General features: G+C 46.2%; 1 long non-coding RNA gene across 2 annotated transcripts in view; it reads left to right on the forward strand.

The window, feature by feature from the left end:
- The first annotated feature begins 2,890 nt into the window (after nt 1-2,890).
- The window catches only part of LOC137348023 (uncharacterized), a 42,150-nt gene continuing 25,718 nt past the window's right edge, over nt 2,891-19,322 (forward strand). Inside the window, exon 1 of one of the 2 annotated variants that reach the window (XR_010969048.1) lies at nt 2,891-4,223. This is a non-coding gene — a long non-coding RNA (uncharacterized lncRNA). Of the gene's footprint in view, nt 4,224-16,579; nt 16,928-19,322 lie in introns of those variants that run through there. The other variant, XR_010969049.1, reaches the window with a different exon arrangement.

The following is a 19,322-nucleotide window of genomic DNA, read 5'->3' on the forward strand; positions in this document are numbered from 1 at the left end:
TCCTTCCCCAATAAGCTGTCTCTTTCCAGAGCCTCACTGCCCTCAAGGTCCACACCTCTCTGGAGGGCCATGTTATCGAGAGCACAGCAGGCCACCATATGACGAGAGCCTTGCAGGAGGGTATAGGAGGTGTTTTGACGGTGCTTCTATATTTTTTTTTTGAGGACTCTTATTTTGGAATGATGGACATTGTTTGTTCGGGGAAATTGAAAAGGATTCCATGGATTTTATTCTTTCACTGGGGTCGTCGGAAGGTCTTCTGGACTTGGTTTGTAAACAATCCTTACTGTGAGTCACCTGTCTTCAGATAAATACCCAGCAGGGGCTTTATGACTAGGAGAAGATGTTTACGGAGAAGTGACAGGTCAAGATTTATAGGGGGTCAGGAGGCTTGACTCTGCTTTGGACAGTGTGTTGGGGTGTGAACTGTTTTGAAGGCAGTTGGCGAAAACCAGCCAAGAGAGCAGTCACCATCGGCACCCTCTTCCATCACTTTGAAAAGCCTGTCAGCTTTTCCATCTCTTTGAGAAGCCAGTGTAAGAAATGGAGAAATTGATGCTGCATTCCTCCTGAAAGGCCTGCCAGAAACCCCTATTGCCGCATTTCTTCTGGAAAGCCTGCCAAACTGATCTTCAGCGTCGCCTGAAAAGAACTGTTCTAGAAAGATGCCAGTGACAGTCATCTATGTGTATTTGGGACACCAAACCAAAAAGGGACAACTGACATCTTTCCATATATCTTTTTTCTTCAAGAATTAGCAAGTATTTGGTCAAAGTTTTTTTTGTCCTTTTTTTGCAACAGAACTCTAAAGAAAAGAATCTTTATTTTTCGGTTAACCGGTTTGTGTGTGTGTGAGGGGCTGAGGTAAAAAGGGAGCTTTCATATTTCAATCTGTGTTAATGCTTTGCTTCGTTACTGATTAAGTCTTATTTTGTAATAAACTGATAATTTTGTTGTTTATTAAAGAAACCTGGTTGGTGTATTTCATTCTGGGATAAAAAGAGAGTCTATGATTGACAGTATCAGTAACTGAGTAAACATTTAAATATATGTTGTGACCTGTGGAGAAGTGGAACTACAAAAATCAGTGCACTCATCCCACATCGGTCGTAAGAGAGGGCACCACCCAGCCGTTCCAGGGACTGGAATCGCATCTTCACAAACTCAATGGCCTGCTCAATGGTTGGCTTGCTCAACAGGTGGCATCTTGCATCTCTTGTCTGGGGCTTCTGCAGAGGGGTCAGTAGCCAGCTCTTAAAGGGATTTCCCTTGGAGCCAGCCATATTCTTTGGGGGATTGAGTAAAGGACTGAGGCAACCTGGACTGGCAGAGGATGAAGGAGTCATGGCAACTGCTAGGAAAGCAACCACACACATAGAGGAAGCTCTTGCTGTTGCGGACCAGTTGGATATTGAGGGAGTAGAAGCCCTTCCTATTGATGGATCTCACTGGCACTGGGTGCCTTGATGGCCATGTGGGCACATCGCAATGATGCCCTGCACGTGGGGGAATCCAGCGATGGAGGCTGAACCCAATGCCCTCTGTGCCAGCGCAGGTCTATCTGTGTCAAAGTGGATGTAGTCCCTGCGCTCCTGAAAAGGGCATCCGTGACCTGTCTGATGGCTGAATGAGATGCTGACTGCGAGATGCCACCTGGGTCCACAGTTGATCTCTGGAACAACCTGGTTGCATTGAAGTTCAGGGCAATTGAGACCTTGATGGCTACAGGTAGGGAACTGCCATGGGGACCGTGAGGCTTCAAGTCCTTGTGGATTAGAGCACACAGGACCTTGACTATCTGCCTGGATTGGTGCAGCCTCCTATGGCACTGGTGCTCTGTCATTTGCAGGTAGGTGACTCTTGGGCTGTGCACCCGATGTCTTGGATAGTGGCTTCCTCCCCTTGCAGCCCCCCTACTGGGCTGCTCTGGCCTCCTGCTGTCCAGGAGGTTGCATCTGCCGCAGCTCATCCTGGCTGCTCTGTCCACTGTCAGAGTAGCCTGTTCCCATCTGAACTCCCTTAGCTGGGCTTTGTACATTTACCCGGCAACTCCAGCTGCCCTTGTGATGCCAGTGGGCTCACGTCCTGCTCCTGTTTCCTGCCATTTGCCAATGAGAAATTTGACCTTCCAGCTGCAGCAATAGCCACATTGAGGCACATCTGAAGCAGCTGAATTTATTTGCTGTCGCTGCTTTATTTTAATTTGTGGGCGGCACAGAGGCGCAGTAGTTAGCACCGCAGCCTCACAGCTCCAGGGACCCGGATTCAATTCTGGGTACTGCCTGTGTGGAGTTTGCAAGTTCTCCCTGTGACCGCGTGGGTTTTCGCCGGGTACTCCGGTTTCCACCCACCGCCAAAGACTTTCAGGTGATAGGTAAATTGGCCATTGTAAATTGCCCCTAGTGTAGGTAGGTGGTAGGGAATATGGGATTACTATAGGGTTAGTATAAATGGGTGGTTCTTGGTTGGCACAGACTCGGTGGGCCGAAGGGCCTGTTTCAGTGCTGTATCTCTAAATAAATAATCAGCTCTTTCCATAGCCCTCCACACTGTTCACATCTTCACAGCCTTGTCATATTCCCCTGTGGCGTCTTCCCCATTCCCGGCCTTCAAAAATTGCTCATTGATACTGACATGCCTGTTAATGAGCTCTTTAATGAGCTCAACAGGTTCTTCGTTGGAAGCATGTGCCTGACCCGTTCCCTTGCAGCTGGCGTCCCTTTAAAAATGGCATCACCAAAGGCAGCGGGTCCCAGTGCTGACCTCCATGAATGCAATCTTCAAGTTGTGCCTGCCTCCGTATACTTGCACTCAGCGGGCTTTAAAAATCCAGCCCAAGTCTTACTATTCTGACTTGAACATGTATTACTATTTCTTTTCGTCTAGGTCAATATCCTGAAATTCCCTACCTAACACCATTGTAACAGTACTGCCACATGGACCGATACAGTTCAAGAAGGCGGCTCATCACTTATGGGCAACTATAGATAAATGCAAGACTTGCTAGCGTCACCTAGATCTCAAGAAGAGATAAGTAAAATTTATTGAACTGCTTCTGCTGAAATACCAATCTGTTTCATGAACTGAGTGACCTGACCTGTGAATTTTTGTTTTAATTTAGATTGCGAGTTATTGAGTTGTTACCTTTTCTTCTTTTCACTGCAATCTCCTTCAGATTGGAGACAACTTATTAATCTACACTATGTGGGCAGCCTAGGTTACTACTTTGTTGGCCCAACAAATGTGAGGTGTATTCTAGTTAACTGGGCCTTGAGTCACTGGCTGGGTTCCCAGCTTCACATCATATGTAAGAATTTAAACAGGTCTCAAGCAGTCAAATAGAAAGAGTATTGGATCCCAGCACACTTAATTGTCACTAGGCCCTAACAGAAAATTCAATAGCCACTTCAAATATTCCTAAGGTGTTAAGTTTTCTCCCAATTTTCCGTGAGTATGAGTGCACAACACTAGATTGGTGATAAATTGCTGTTATGATCCCCATGGAGACGAACAAATCAAAAGAACTGAATTTACTGAACGACCCCAATAAAAAAAACGAATGGACAAGATTTCACTTTTATAACTTTTAATTTAACAATCAAACAAAAATCAACATAAATTAAATATGAATTACCAGATAAATCATGCTCGATATTGTAAATTACATATTGACTATCAGATACAACAAAGATAGATCTCATGGATTTACTGGGCAGTCCACTCAGCATATATGGCATCAAGTTACAGTCACAGTTCTTCAAAACTCTGAAATTCCTCACGTAGCTCTTCAGTACCTGTCTTCCAGAATGCAGCACCAACTCCTAACTGGTAGCGTTCCCCTTTAATCCTGAACTTCACAGGTACAGTTTTTACCCAAAAAATGGCATACTTCCCCAGAACTTCACAGTTCTGCTCACAACAGGCTTGATGGCATGGATCCATCAGTATTCCCTTTATCCAAGCCCTTCAGTGACAACAAATCAACAGATGAACATTCCACTCCTCAGCTTGGTAACACAAACCCTTCGACCCCTCAACCTGCCTCCCCTGACGTCAGCTTTCACAGTCTTGGCGACTTACCTCTCACACCCTCGCCTTGCAGCCCTTCTGCACCTCCGGTCAGCCCAGACGCACTTTATTCTTCTCTTTCTCGAGAGAGTGCTGGATGGGTTTCAAATGAGGATACGCGCTGTTCAACCCCAGATATTGGTCACGAAGAACAGGTGAGAATGAGCAGTCAAACCAGGAGTAAAATATTGCACTGTTTAGTAATCTGACATCAAGGTATTGGAGTTAATGGCAATAGTGCATGGCAGATTCCTTAATATCCCAAAGGTCACCAGGCCCTGTTGAAATGGGCATTGAGCCTCAGGACAGAAGGTGGTGCATATTAAATAAAAACAAGAAATGCTGGAACCACTCAGCAGGTCTGGCAGCATCTGTGAAAAGAGAAGCAGAGTTAACATTTCGGGTCAGTGACCCTTCATCGGAACCCTTCGGGTCACTGACCCGAAACGTTAACTCTGCTTCTCTTTTCACAGATGCTGCCAGACCTGCTGAGTGGTTCCAGCATTTCTTGTTTTTATTTCAGATTTCCAGCATCTGCAGTATTTTGCTTTTATATTATTGTGGTGCATATTAATGCTTGTTTAACAAGTTAAGCCAGGAAATTACAGGGCTCTTAAAGCAAGACGAGAGTCCATGATATGGGATTGGATTAGTGCCTTGGGCCATTCAAGGGCTGTCGGCATTGATTGTGACGAACACATCATCCTTGCCTCATTTGCATTTTTGCAGAAAGTACAATCCATGGACAAAAGGAATGCAGTGCATGTTGTACATGTGGATTTTCAAATGGCATTTGATAAGTCCCGTGTCAGACTTTTGAAACATTAGACATGTGATTCCCTGTATGGTCTGAGAGGTGAAAACAGTACGGGTACTTCAGATTGGTGGATGTGGAGTGGGTGGTGCCCTGGGGATCAGTTCTCGGGCTTCTTTACATTTCCCACGAGCTCAAGAGGAGTGAGTTTGAAATTTGCTGCTGATCCTAAATTAGAGAGCAGGGCAAACTGAAGAAGAATGCATCAGAGTGTAAGTTAGCAGAGTGGGCAGATAGGTACAGATGCAGAAAAATGTGAAGTGCATTTTGGAAAACAGCATAGTGAAAGAAAATGTTAAGATTCTTAATGAGAGAGCAGAGAGATTGAGGATGGCAGACCGTTACAGGTGGGAGCACAGATTGGAAATGCCATTAAGATAAATAGGATCCTGGGGTACCATAATGGTATTGAAAAGAAAGATCGAGTTTGCGTTTTATATAGTGCTTTTCATGTAGCGAATTTCCAAACAGCAAGTCCCACCAATAGCAATGAGGTAGATGACCCAATAATTTATTGTGTTGTTGCTCTTTAGAGCTAATTGGACAGCTCTTTCAAAGAGCTGGCACAGACACGCTGGCCAAATGGCCTCTGAGTGCTTTATGGTTCCATGAATGTTGGCCAGGATACCAAGAGAAACACTTCCACTGCTCTTCGACTAATGCAATAGGATTTTTTATGCCCACCTGACAGGGCAGATAGGGCCTCGATTTAAAGTCTCATCTGAAAGATGGAGCCTTAAACAGTGCTGCAATCCCTTAGTACTGCACTGAAGTATCAGCCAAATTATGTGCTTGAATGTCTGGATTGGGACTTGAACCCACTACTTTCTAACTTGGGCGAGAGTGCTACTGCTGAGCCACAGGTGACCAAAGCCATAAAATGTTGAATTTGTACAAAATATTTGTTAGACCACAGTTAAAGTACTATGTGCAGTCCTGGGCAACTCATTATAGGGAGGGCATTAGAGCCATGAAAATGGGACAGTAAATATTGCTTAGAATGATAGGAATGAGACTTTATGGTTGTGAAGAAGCTCAAAAAGCTACTTCATTTAAAAATAAAAAAAACTAGTAGACTAAAGAGGGTCTCAGTAGGCAGTGTCAAAATAATGAAAGTTGTTGAGTCAACTGAAAGGTTGTTCCATCTGGGCGGTGAATGGGTATTGAAGGGAAACAGGCTGAGGATTATCACGAAGAAAGGGGGTGGGGGGGGCGGGGAATTTAGGTGAAATGCAGGAAAGGATGTGATGGCAATGGAGAAGGTGCAGAAGAGATTCACTGATATCAGGGATCTGAGATGTTATTTCAGATTAGAGAAATGGGCTCTGTTCACAATGGCAAAGAATGTTAGGCGATCAGGGTGTTCAAGTAAATCAGGAAATTATTTCTGCTGGTTGGGAATCAGTAACTAAGTGCATAAATTTAAGATCACCAAAGTGAAGAGAGAAGTTAGGAATTTTTTTCCTGTTAGGAAATAGAATGGCATAAGACAAACAATGGTGGAAGCAGAATCCATAATGGGTTTAAAAGGAAAATGGAAAATCCTTGCAAGGGTATGGGAAAAAGGGGTGAAGTGGTGTGCTCTTTCAGAGAGCCAGCATGCGTACCGTGGGCTGAATGGCTGATTTCTGTGCGCTAATATTCTGCTGGCAGCTGTCGTAAACTGAATTGTTATGACGAGAGAGCATCATCTGTGTTTAGTCAAATAGAGGTGAGATGAGAGTGACTGCCCTTGACATTAAGGTAGCATTTGACCGAGTATGGCATCAAGGAGCCCTAGCAAAACTAGAGGCAATGGGAATCGGGGGCAAAATCTCTACTGGTTGGAGTCATACGAGGCATAAAGGAAGATAGCTGTTGTTGGTTAATCATCTCAGTCCCAGGACATCACTGCAGGAGTTCTTCAGGGTAGTGTCCTCGACCCAACCATCTTCAGCTGTTTCATCAATGACCTTCCTTCAATCATAAGATCAGAAGTGGGGATGTTCGCTGATGATTCAACGATGTTCAAAACCATTGTTGACTCCTCAGATACTCAAGCAGCTCGTGTCCAGATGCAGCAGGACCTGGACAACATCCAGACTTGAGCTGATAAGTGGCAACTAACATTCGTGCCACACAAGTGCCAGGCAATTACCATTTCAAACTAGAGAGAATCTAACCATCTCCCCTTGATATTCAGTGGCATTAGTTTTAGAGATACAGCACTGAAACAGGCCCTTTGGCCCACCGAGTCTGTGCTGACCATCAACCACTCATTTATACTAATCCTACACTAATCCCATATTCCTACCACATCCCCACCTGTCCCTATATTTCCCTACCACCTACCTATACTAGTGGCAGTTTATAATGGCCAATTTACCTACCAACCTGCAAGTCTTTTGGTTTGTGGGAGGAAACCGGAGCACCCGGAGAAAACCCACACAGACACAGGGAGAATTTGCAAACTCCACACAGGCAGTACCCAGAATTGAATCCAGGTCGCTGGAGCTGTGAGGCTGCGGTGCTAACCACTGCGCCACTGTGCCGCCCCAATTACCAATGCTGAATCCCCCACTATCAATATCCTGGGGGTTACCATTGACCAGAAACTGAACTGGAGCAGCCATCTAAATACTGTGGCTGCTAGAGCAGGTCAGAGGCTAGGAATTCTGCAGCGAGTAACTCATCTGCTGACTCCCCAATGCTTGTCCATCATCTACAAGGCACAAGTCAGGAGTGTGGTGGAATACTCTCCACTTGCCTGGATAGGTGCAGTTCCAACAACACCCAAGAGGCTCGACACCATCCAGGACAAAGCAGCCCACTTGATTGGCACCCCATTAACCACCTTCAACATTCACTCCCTCCGTCGCCATTGCCCAGTGGCAGCAGTATGTACCATATACAAGATGCACTGCAGCAACTCACCAAGACTCCTTCGACAGTACCTTCCAAACCCATGACCTCTACCACCTAGAAGGACAAGGGCAGCAGATGCACAGGAACACCATCACCTGCAAGTTTCCCCTAGGTCACATACCATCCTGACTTGGAGCTATATCACCATTCCTACACTATCGCTGGGTCAAAATCCTGGAACTAGCACTTTGGTGTACCTACACCAGATGGACTGCAGCGGTTCAAGAAGGCAACTCACCACCACCTTCTCGAGGGCACTTCGGGATGGGCAATAAATGCTGGCAACGCCCACATCCCATGAACGAATAAATAAAAAAAAAAAGCCCTGTGCACTGTATGGCCAGATCTGGTTAATCAGTTCCTCAAAATAACAGAAATCTTTCCTTGATCCAGTCTTCACTTCGACCTGCCTTTAAGATGCACTTTCCTGCCATCTGACTTGGATGACTCTGAAAACCTTGTAATCTGATTTCAACCAGTTTATTTCCCCCCCAGAAACAGAATTTTTCGTTTAGATTTCTGTTTGGACAGTCTATTCCAAAGAAAGAAACAATCTTTGCAATCATTGTCAGTGCACCAAACCGAACATTTGGCAAACAACCTGTTCAGAGGACAGCTCACACATGCTCCCCAGGGTCCTGCAGACTGCAGATTCCCTGACATTGTGCATGAATTAAGTGGTGCTGCACAGCAAGCAAAATTGGAAAGATTTATTACACTGCTCAGTGAATCAACAATTAGAACTTTGACATGTATGCTAACAACGGCCTACTACTTTGGGAGAGGAGTTGATTTTGACCACAAGATGGTTTGAGGATTTAACTGATTAATCATCCTGAGAACGGGATTGTTATTTAAGCTCCCCAACATCGTGTGCTATTTATTCTTAGAGATTGTATTTGTGTCCCACAGAAATAGCATTCCAATACCTTGCTTTTTAAGGTGCCTTTCTCTCTAGTGAGCTTTAGACCTTACTATCGTTTATCTAGACATCGGGAAGAAAAAGGGTGCACTTCAAAACATAGGAGACATGAAGGTTTGCTTTTGAGTGTGACCAGTGATACTGAACCCCACAAAATTTCTAGGTGATTGTAATCTTGAAGTATTGTTCGGACTCCAAGTCCTATCACACTAAGGCAGTTTATTGCTATCTTTCCATCACTCACCCATGCCTTTAGCTCAGCCCTCCAGCAACCCCTGTATATGTCTGTCACTATAGACTCCACTGTTTCACTGGCCTCCCATCCTCCTCCCTCAAAATTGTCCAAAACTCTGCCGGTTTATTACTGCCCAAACTAAATCTCATTCAATGATCACCTCCCATTCTTACTGGCCTTTTTCCCACCATTAAAAATAAAATCCTCAATCTCATCCCCATTCTCAGCGAACTCATCCAGTCCTATTCACCACCTGAGTCTTCATCTGCAGCACGGTGGTGAAGGCAACTGTAACTCATGGAATTATCAAAATAGTGATGGAGATAACACTGACATTGGATTACTGTGTCAAATTAAGCAATTAGACAGTTGTATCTACAACATCCACCTGTAGCTGGAGAGAGCTGTTTCGCTCAGTCGGTTCTCAAAATGCAGGGCTAAAAGGTTTCAAGGGGTCCACCAACGATACTGGCAAAAATAATAATACTTTAGCCCTAATGGCAGCACCGATTTTCAAATAGGCACAGCCTCACAGTGCGCATGCAGTGTCGCTAGATCACTGGAAAGTGGACAGTGATTGGAAACCACAGTGAAAATACTTAATTGGAGGAAAGCCAATTTCAGTGGGGTGAGAATGGACCTGACCCAAGTAAATTGGAATCAAAGATTGTCAGGCAGAACTGGAATGGAACAATGGACTGCCTTTAAGAAGGAGATAATTTGGGTACAGTTGAGATATATTCCCACAAGGGGAAAAGATAGGGCAACTAAAGCCAGAGCTCCCTGGATGATTAAACAAAGAGTAAGATGAAGCAGAAAAAGGGGGCATATGACAGATGTCAGGTTGCTAATACGTGAGAACCAGGCTAAATATAGAAAGCTGTCATGCCAACGTATTTTGTTGAATGATTTTCTTTAATCCACTGACTGGAGACCTGAATTTATATTTTTAAAATAAATTTATAAAGGAACAGATAAAAGATGACTTTGCTAACAGCTGACGGTGGCCACCTAATTTGCAACACTGTAGCCTACATTGCAAGGCCTGTGAGGTGGAGGTGAAATGTCTGCTCATCCCAGCAAGAACCAAGACCCAGGAAGTTTAAGGAAACTGCCTGTTCTCTTCAGCAAGAAGAACTAACTACCATGCTTGAATCACTGGGTGACTGTCATGTGACAAGCCCCCACCCCCACCCCCCATCTGTGGTTATAAGCTGGTGTTTCTCTATAGCAGCAAGGAGAAGCATCTGTACTCTGATGTGCAGACCCATTGGGGGTCACTCTCTGTCTCTCTCCATTCCAGCTTGCAAGCTTCAAACCCTGCCTGCTGACTGACCACCTCTGCATACACTGGCTACAATCAGAAACCCCATTGGAGGAAATCATCTGCATCACTGTCTCCAAGCGGCCCATCAAATCAGTCATCTATCTCTTCAAACGAAACGCCTCAAGACCACTGAATTCAGCTAGAAGCCAACTGAATCACCAAACTCCACAGACTGTGCCCCTTTGTTCTATGGACTCTAACTTGACCAATCTACCCTTCCCCACTCTAACCAATTTGTGTGTGTGTGTGAGAACCTTTGGTGTGTGTGCGCGTGAGAGAATGTTGGCACATAATTTATTATTTTACTTAGCTCGGTTTAAGTACAATAAAGTTAACCTCTTTCTTTGTTAAACTTAAGAAAACCAGTCTGATTGTTTTTTGTTATGATTATAGCAAGTAAGTAATCAAGCACCTAAGCAGAATTTCTCACCCACAGCTGTTACAAAAATTTCTAAATTCACTTGTAACAGCCCTTCAAAACACTCCCACAGGGGATGCTGAGACCAAGTGGGCCCACATCAGAGACGCCATCTATGAGTCAGCTTTGACCACCTACGGCAAAAGTGCGAAGAGAAATGCAGACTGGTTTCAATCTCATAATGAAGAGCTGGAACCTGTCATAGCCGCTAAGCGCATTGCACTTTTGAACTACAAGAAAGCCCCCAGCGATTTAACATCCGCAGCACTTAAAGCAGCCAGAAGTACTGCACAAAGAACAGCTAGGCGTTGCGCAAACGACTACTGGCAACACCTATGCAGTCATATTCAGCTGGCCTCAGACACCGGAAACATCAGAGGAATGTATGATGGCATGAAGAGAGCTCTTGGGCCAACCATCAAGAAGATCACCCCCCTCAAATCTAAATCGGGGGACATAATCACTGACCAACGCAAACAGATGGACCGCTGGGTTGAGCACTACCTAGAACTGTACTCCAGGGAGAATGCTGTCACTGAGACTGCCCTCAATGCAGCCCAGCCTCTACCAGTCATGGATGAGCTGGACATACAGCCAACCAAATCGGAACTCAGTGATGCCATTGATTCCCTAGCCAGCGGAAAAGCCCCAGGGAAGGACAGCATTACCCCTGAAATAATCAAGAGTGCCAAGCCTGCTATACTCTCAGCACTACATGAACTGCTATGCCTGTGCTGGGACGAGGGAGCAGTACCCCAGGACATGCGCGATGCCAACATCATCACCCTCTATAAAAACAAAGGTGACCGCGGTGACTGCAACAACTACCGTGGAATCTCCCTGCTCAGCATAGTGGGGAAAGTCTTTGCTCGAGTCGCTCTGAACAGGCTCCAGAAGCTGGCCGAGCGCGTCTACCCTGAGGCACAGTGTGGCTTTCGTGCAGAGAGATCGACTATTGACATGCTGTTCTCCCTTCGTCAGATACAGGAGAAATGCCGTGAACAACAGATGCCCCTCTACATTGCTTTCATTGATCTCACCAAAGCCTTTGACCTCGTCAGCAGACGTGGTCTCTTCAGACTACTAGAAAAGATCGGATGTCCACCAAAGCTACTAAGTATCATCACCTCATTCCATGACAATATGAAAGGCACAATTCAACATGGTGGCTCCTCATCAGAGCCCTTTCCTATCCTGAGTGGTGTGAAACAGGGCTGTGTTCTCGCACCCACACTTTTTGGGATTTTCTTCTCCCTGCTGCTTTCACATGCGTTCAAATCCTCTGAAGAAGGAATTTTCCTCCACACAAGATCAGGGGGCAGGTTGTTCAACCTTGCCCGTCTAAGAGCGAAGTCCAAAGTACGGAAAGTCCTCATCAGAGAACTCCTCTTTGCTGACGATGCTGCTTTAACATCTCACACTGAAGAATGCCTGCAGAGTCTCATCGACAGGTTTGCGTCTGCCTGCAATGAATTTGGCCTAACCATCAGCCTCAAGAAAACGAACATCATGGGGCAGGATGTCAGAAATGCTCCATCCATCAATATTGGCGACCACGCTCTGGAAGTGGTTCAAGAGTTCACCTACCTAGGCTCAACTATCACCAGTAACCTGTCTCTAGATGCAGAAATCAACAAGCGCATGGGTAAGGCTTCCACTGCTATGTTCAGACTGGCCAAGAGAGTGTGGGAAAATGGCGCACTGACACGGAACACAAAAGTCCGAGTGTATCAGGCCTGTGTCCTCAGTACCTTGCTCTACGGCAGCGAGGCCTGGACAACGTATGCCAGCCAAGAGCGACGTCTCAATTCATTCCATCTTCGCTGCCTTCGGAGAATACTTGGCATCAGGTGGCAGGACTATATCTCCAACACAGAAGTCCTTGAAGCGGCCAACATCCCCAGCTTATACACACTACTGAGTCAGCGGCGCTTGAGATGGCTTGGCCATGTGAGCCGCATGGAAGATGGCAGGATCCCCAAAGACACATTGTACAGCGAGCTCGCCACTGGTATCAGACCCACCGGCCGTCCATGTCTCCGTTATAAAGACGTCTGCAAACGCGACATGAAATCGTGTGACATTGATCACAAGTCGTGGGAGTCAGTTGCCAGCATTCGCCAGAGCTGGCGGGCAGCCATAAAGACAGGGCTAAATTGTGGCGAGTCGAAGAGACTTAGTAGTTGGCAGGAAAAAAGACAGAGGCGCAAGGGGAGAGCCAACTGTGCAACAGCCCCAACAAACAAATTTCTCTGCAGCACCTGTGGAAGAGCCTGTCACTCCAGAATTGGCCTTTATAGCCACTCCAGGCGCTGCTTCTCAAACCACTGACCACCTCCAGGCGCGTATCCATTGTCTCTCGAGATAAGGAGGCCCAAAAGAATCAAGCACCTATTGAATTGGCCAGTACATCCACTTTAAAAAAGAATTAAATCTGTTGTGGTCAAACAAGGAGAGAGAAAAGGGGGAAGCCCTTTGACCCCTCCTGACTTGATCATAACAGAAATTCTGGGGGCTCACGTCTGGGATCAAATGCAAAGGCAAACGGGAAATTGGAAGCGGGAAACTGATGTGCAAGTGACAGCGGTGTGTACCATCTGCAAGATGCACTGCACCCAAGCAGCAAGGCTCTTTAGCTAGCACCTTCCAAACCCGCGACCTCTCCCACCTAGAAGGACAAGGGCAGCAGATACATGGGAACACCACCACCTGCAAGCTCCCGTCCAAGCCACACACCATCCTGACTTGGAACTATATCACCATTCCTTCACTGTCACTGGGTCAAAATCCTGGAACTCCCTTCCTAACAGCACTGTTGGTGTACCAACCCCACATGGACTGCAGCGGTTCAAGAAGGTGGCTCACCACCACTTCTCAAGAGCAGTTAGGGATGGCAATAAATGCTGGCCTAGCCAGTGATGCCCACATCTCATGAATGAATAATAAATAAAAACTTCAGGACTGGTTTTCTTGTGTTTTCAATGCTAGAGTACTAAAATGTCCACATTCGAGGCCTGTACCTTTCTAGACCAGAGTGAAGTAACTTGTGACAGGTTAAAAGCCCTATCTGTTGAAGAGTTGAGGAATGTAGCTGGGCAGTTAGAGATTACAATCCGTCCAAAAGCTAGAAAGCCCGAAATCCTAAAACATTTAGCCAACCATTTTTCACTTCAAACTGAAGACTCGAGTCAGGTTTAGAGTCAGAAACAGATAAAGTAGCATTAGCTAAGATACAGCTAGAACAGAGGAGACTAGAATTAGAATTCCAGGAAGAGGAGAGTATCAGGAAAGGGGGGAAAAGAAGCTTTCCGAATAGAAAAGGAGGAAAGGGAGTTAAGGCAGCTGGAACTACCTAGGGGAAGTCCCAATGCAACCAGTGAAGGCACCGCTAGTGAGGGAACTACCCCTAGCTCAGGACTGAGTGCTAAGCTCTTAAAGTTCTCCCAGTTCTGTTTCTGAGCTGGTACTGGAGGCGTACTGCCAAAAATTGCAAACTCGTCAAAAGCAGCCGGAACAAACTTACATCGAGTTTGAATTAAGCAACTCACTTTCGACTGATGGATGCGGGCACTTAAGTTTTATTTTATTTTTTCACGGGATGTGGACGTCACTGACCAGGCCAAAATTTATTGCCCATCCCTAATTGCCCTTGAGAAGGTGGTGGTGAGCTTCCTTCTTGAACCACTGCAGTCCATTTGGTGTAGGTACACCGACAGTGCTGTTAGGAAGGGAGTTCCAGGATTTTGACCCAGCGACAGTAAAGGAACAGCGATATAGTTCCAAATCATGATGGTGTGCGGCTTGGAGGGGAACTTGAGGTGGTGATGTTCCCATTCATCTGCCCTTGTCCTTCTAGATGGTAGAGGTCGCGGGTTTGGAAGGTGCTGTTGAAGGAGCCTTGGTGAGTTGCTGAAGACCATTTTGTAGATGGTAGACACTGCTGCCACTGTGTGTCGGTGCTGAAGGGAGTGAATGTTGAAGGTGGTGGATGGGGTGCCAGTCAAGTGGGCTCATTTGTCCTGGATGGTGTCGAGCCTCTTGAGTGTTGCTGGAACTGCACCCATCCAAGCAAGTGGAGAGTATACCACCACACTCCTAACTTGTAGATGGTGGACAGGCATTGGGGAGTCAGGAGTTGAGTTACTCGTTGCAGAATTCCCAACCTCTGGCCCAGAGTCATACTTAAGAATCCAGGGGCCACCCAATCCCTTCTGGGAAAAGGCATGACCTTTCCCCCAGAGAGTGCATTGAATGCTAGAGTGCTAGTAAACGGTATCGGGGAAAGTATATACCCATACCTTTATACCGGGTGCACCTGGAATGCGACCTTGTTTCAGGACCGGTGACCATGGGGATTGTCTCTCGTTTACCTGTGGACGGGGTCAGCCTGCTCCTGGGTAATGATCTGGTGGGGATGAAGGTGGTAGCTCCCCCATGCTTTTAGAGAGACCAAAAGGGGTCACGGAGACAGAGCAGTTGCAGGAGTAGGTCCCGGTATTTTTTCCTGACTGTGTGCTAACTCAGTCCAAGACCAAACAAGTTCTGTCAGAGGAGGCTGAACTGGCACTGCAGACAGATAACCCGACTGTCTGGTTATTTGAAACCTTCTTTGGGAAGTTAGAGAACTCAAAGGAAGTGTTCAGCAGGTCTTCCTTGGTCCAGGCTCAGAAAGCCGACCCAGGGTTAAAAAAGTTAGCACAGACTGCCCAAACTGAAGCTGCAGCAGAGGGAGTTCGAGTGTTACTATTTAAAGAATGAGGTGCTGATGAGGAAGTGGAGACCTCCTCACAGAACTGCAGACCAAGAGTGGACAGTGGTTCACCAGGTAGTGATGCCTCCGAGGTACTAAGGAACAAAGAACAGTACGCACAGGAACAGGCCATTCGGCCCTCCAAGCCTGCGCCGATCTTGATGCCTGTCTAAACTAAAACCTTCTGCACTTCCGGGGTCCGTATCCTTCTATTCACATCCTATTCATGTATTTGTCAAGGTGCCTCTTAAACGTCGCTATCGTACCTGCTTCCACCACCTCCCCCGGCAGCAAGTTTCAGGCACTCACCACCCTCTGTGTAAAAAAACTTGCCTCGCACATCCCCTCTAAACTATGTCCCTTAGTAACTGACTCTTCCACCCTGGGAAAAAGCTTCTGACTATCCACTCTGTCCGTGCCACTCATAACTTTGTAAACCTCTATCATGTCGCCCCTCCACCTCCGTCGTTCCAGTGAAAACAGTCCGAGTTTATCCAACCTCTCCTCATAGTTAATACCCTCCAGACCAGGCAACATCCTGGTAAACCTCTTCTGTACCCTCTCCAAAGCCTTCTGGTAGTGTGGCGACCAGAATTGTACACAATATTCCAAGTGTGGCCTAACTAAGGTTCTGTACAGCTGCAGCATGACTTGCCAATTTTTATACTCTATGCCCCGACCGATGAAGGCAAGCATGCCGTATGCCTTTTTGACTACCTTATCCACATGCGTTGCCACTATGAGTGATCTGTGGACCTGTACACCCAGATCTCTCTGACTGTCAATACTCCTAAGGGTTCTGCCATTTACTGTATACTTCCCACCTGCATTAGACCTTCCAAAATGCATTACCTCACATTTGTCCGGATTAAACACCATCTGCCATTTCTCCGCCCAAGTCTGCAAACGATCTATATCCTGCTGTATCCTCTAACAATCATCATCACTATCCGCAACTGATCCCTGCGGAACACCACTAGTCACATCCCTCCATTCAGAAAAGCACCCTTCCACTGCTACCCTCTGTCTTCTTTGACAGAGCCAGTTCTGTATCCATCTTGCCAGCTCACCTCTGATCCTGTGTGACTTCACCTTTTGTACCAGTCTGCCATGAGGGACCTTGTCAAGGGCTTTACTGAAGTCCATGTAGACAGCATCTGCTGCCCTTCCTTCATCAATCATCTTCATCACTTCCTCAAAAAACTCGATCAAGTTAGTGAGACACGACCTCCCCTTCACAAAACCGTGCTGCCTCTCGCTAATAAGTCTAATAATAATAACATCTAATAATACAGAAATCCGTGCCAATAAGGGTTCAGTTGTGCTTGGAGATTCTCCGCTCCCAGAAGACTTGAACCGACTGCTAGTAAGCTCTCCAGATGGGACTGATTCTCCGTCTCTGACTGAACTGAAAGCGAATGGTGCTGGTGGCCAGCTTGAGATGTCAGTCTGCAGTCATCCTTCACTGCCCAAAATTGTGGGTAAACAGGTAGGATTTGAACACACTAATCCTAATTTTAAAATCTTCTGACAAGGCCATTGTGATGGTTCCTGTTCTCTGGATAATGCTGAGATCTCGAGCATGCATTGCTTTTGGACAGCCCAACTTGCTGTTGAATCTGTTAACAGTCTTTTGAATAGCTATTGCATTGGTGAGAAATAGAATATTGAAAGTGCCCCACCATGCCTGTGACTTATATGTTGCTATTCACTCCGTATAAAAAAGTGGTTTTTTTTGTTCAGCTCGGACTTTTGAATTTGATGCTTTTTTCCACTTTTTCAGCCAATATCTAGATTTTTATTTTGTAAAATACAAATTTGTGTGTTCCATTTTTGATGAACTTGAATGCAATCGCATTCTGAACTATTGCTCAACTTTCTCCCCCCCCCCACTTCAATATTTTGATCCTTTTAGATGTTCCATAACACTGCAAGCTTTCAGGATAATTGGCAGCGCAGTGGTTAGCACCGCAGCCTCACCGCTCCAGCGACCCGGGTTCAGTTCTGGGTCCTGCCTGTGTGAAGTTTGCAAGTTCTCCCTGGGTTTCCGCCGAGTGCTCCGGTTTCCTCCCTCAGCCAAAAGACTTGCAGGTTGATAGGTAAATTGTCCATTGTAAATTGCCCCTAGTGTAGGTAGGTGGTAGGAGAATGGTGGGGATGTGGTAGGGAATATGGGGTTAATGTAGGATTAGTATAAAATGGGTGGTTGTTGGTCGGCACAGACTCGGTGGGCCGAAGGGCCTGTTTCAGTGCTGTATCTCTAAATAAAAAAAAAGGGAAATATTGAGAATAACCCACTAGATTCCAATGGCTGGACATGTCAGTATCAGAAAAACCCAAGCCTGCATCAGACAGCATTTTCACTGGCCACAACTCCACAAGGAGGTGGTGGAGTTCTTTAAGACTTGCCACATGTGCCAGGTTATGGGGAAGCCTCAAACTGCAATAAAGCCTGCACCCCTAATTCCCATACTGGCTTTTGGGGGACCATTCAACAGAGTGCTGGTGAATTGTGTGGGGCCCCTGACAAAAACAAAAGGGGCTGCCAGTACCTTCTCATTATTATGGATGTGCCTACTCGAGTTCCAGAGCCTATCCCTCTAAGAACTATTTCTGCCAAGGTAGTGGTGAGGGGCTAACTCAATTCTTCACCCGATATGGGCTGCCGGCTGAGATCAGTCAGATCAGGGCATGAATTTTATGTCCAGTATTTTCAAAAGGTCTTGGGTAATCTGGGCGTAACCCAGCTGAAGTCCTCAGCCTACCACCCACAGTCACAAGGGGCTTTGGAGTGGTACCACCAGACCCTAAAGACAGTGATCAGGGCATACTGCTATGAATACCCCCATGACTGGGACAAAGGGCTGGGATTTCTTCTGTTTGCTACTAGGGTCTCACACAATGAGTCCACTGGCTTTAGTCCCTTTGAATGAGTTTATAGACACGAGGCGAGAGGTCCTCTAAAACTAATCAAGGAGAGATTCTTAGGACACTGACGCATCTTCCCTGTAAGACGACATCACATGTTCTGAGAACGGCTCACAAGAGCCTGTGCACTGGCTCAGGAACACCTAAAAACCTCCCAGACGTCTATGGAAAAATGTGCCACGGCCAGAATATTTCAGCCCAGAGACCATGCGTTAGTGCTATTACTGATACAAGGAAAACCATTGAAAGCTAGTTTCAGTGGCCCGTATTGAGTAATAAAGAGAATTAGCCAGGTGAGTTATTTAATTGACACCCAGATCATAGGAAAAAGCAAAGGCTGTGCCACATCAATGTGCTAAAATGGTATTACAGCCGGGAAGGGGACTAACAAGCGCAAGTCTGTCGGTCAGTCAGGAAAGAGGAGAGCGAAAGGGACAGTGAGGATTCCCAAATCGAACCTTCTACCGTCCGGTTTTCTAACTGAAATGTTAGGGAAATTAGACAGCATACTCTCCTATTTAAACACAGGAGACCTAACAAGGCTGCTCACAGCGTTTAAAGGGATCTGCAGGGACAAACCAGGGTGCACAACCCTAACGCTACACGATGTTGATGTAGGAGAGACCCCTCCCATAAAATATATCCCTATTGCCTCGGTCCCAGGAAACTAACTCAGGTTCGGGAGGAAATTCAGGATATGCTGGAACACGAGCTGATTGAGCCCAGCTGGAGTTTCCCAGCTGTGCTGCTGCCCGAACACGATGGCTCAAAAAGTCTCTGCATTGATTACAGAAAGATTAATGCAGTGACCAGAGCTGATTCGATTCCCAATTCCCCACCTGGAAGACTATATAGATAGAGTAGGAAACACCAACTACATAACCAAAATCGACTTGTTAAAAGAGTACTGGCAGGTTCCCTTAACCACTAAAGAGATCTCTGATCTTGTCACCCCA

This window comes from Heterodontus francisci, chromosome 33, assembly GCF_036365525.1.
Source record: "Heterodontus francisci isolate sHetFra1 chromosome 33, sHetFra1.hap1, whole genome shotgun sequence".
Lineage (NCBI taxonomy): Eukaryota > Metazoa > Chordata > Chondrichthyes > Heterodontiformes > Heterodontidae > Heterodontus > Heterodontus francisci.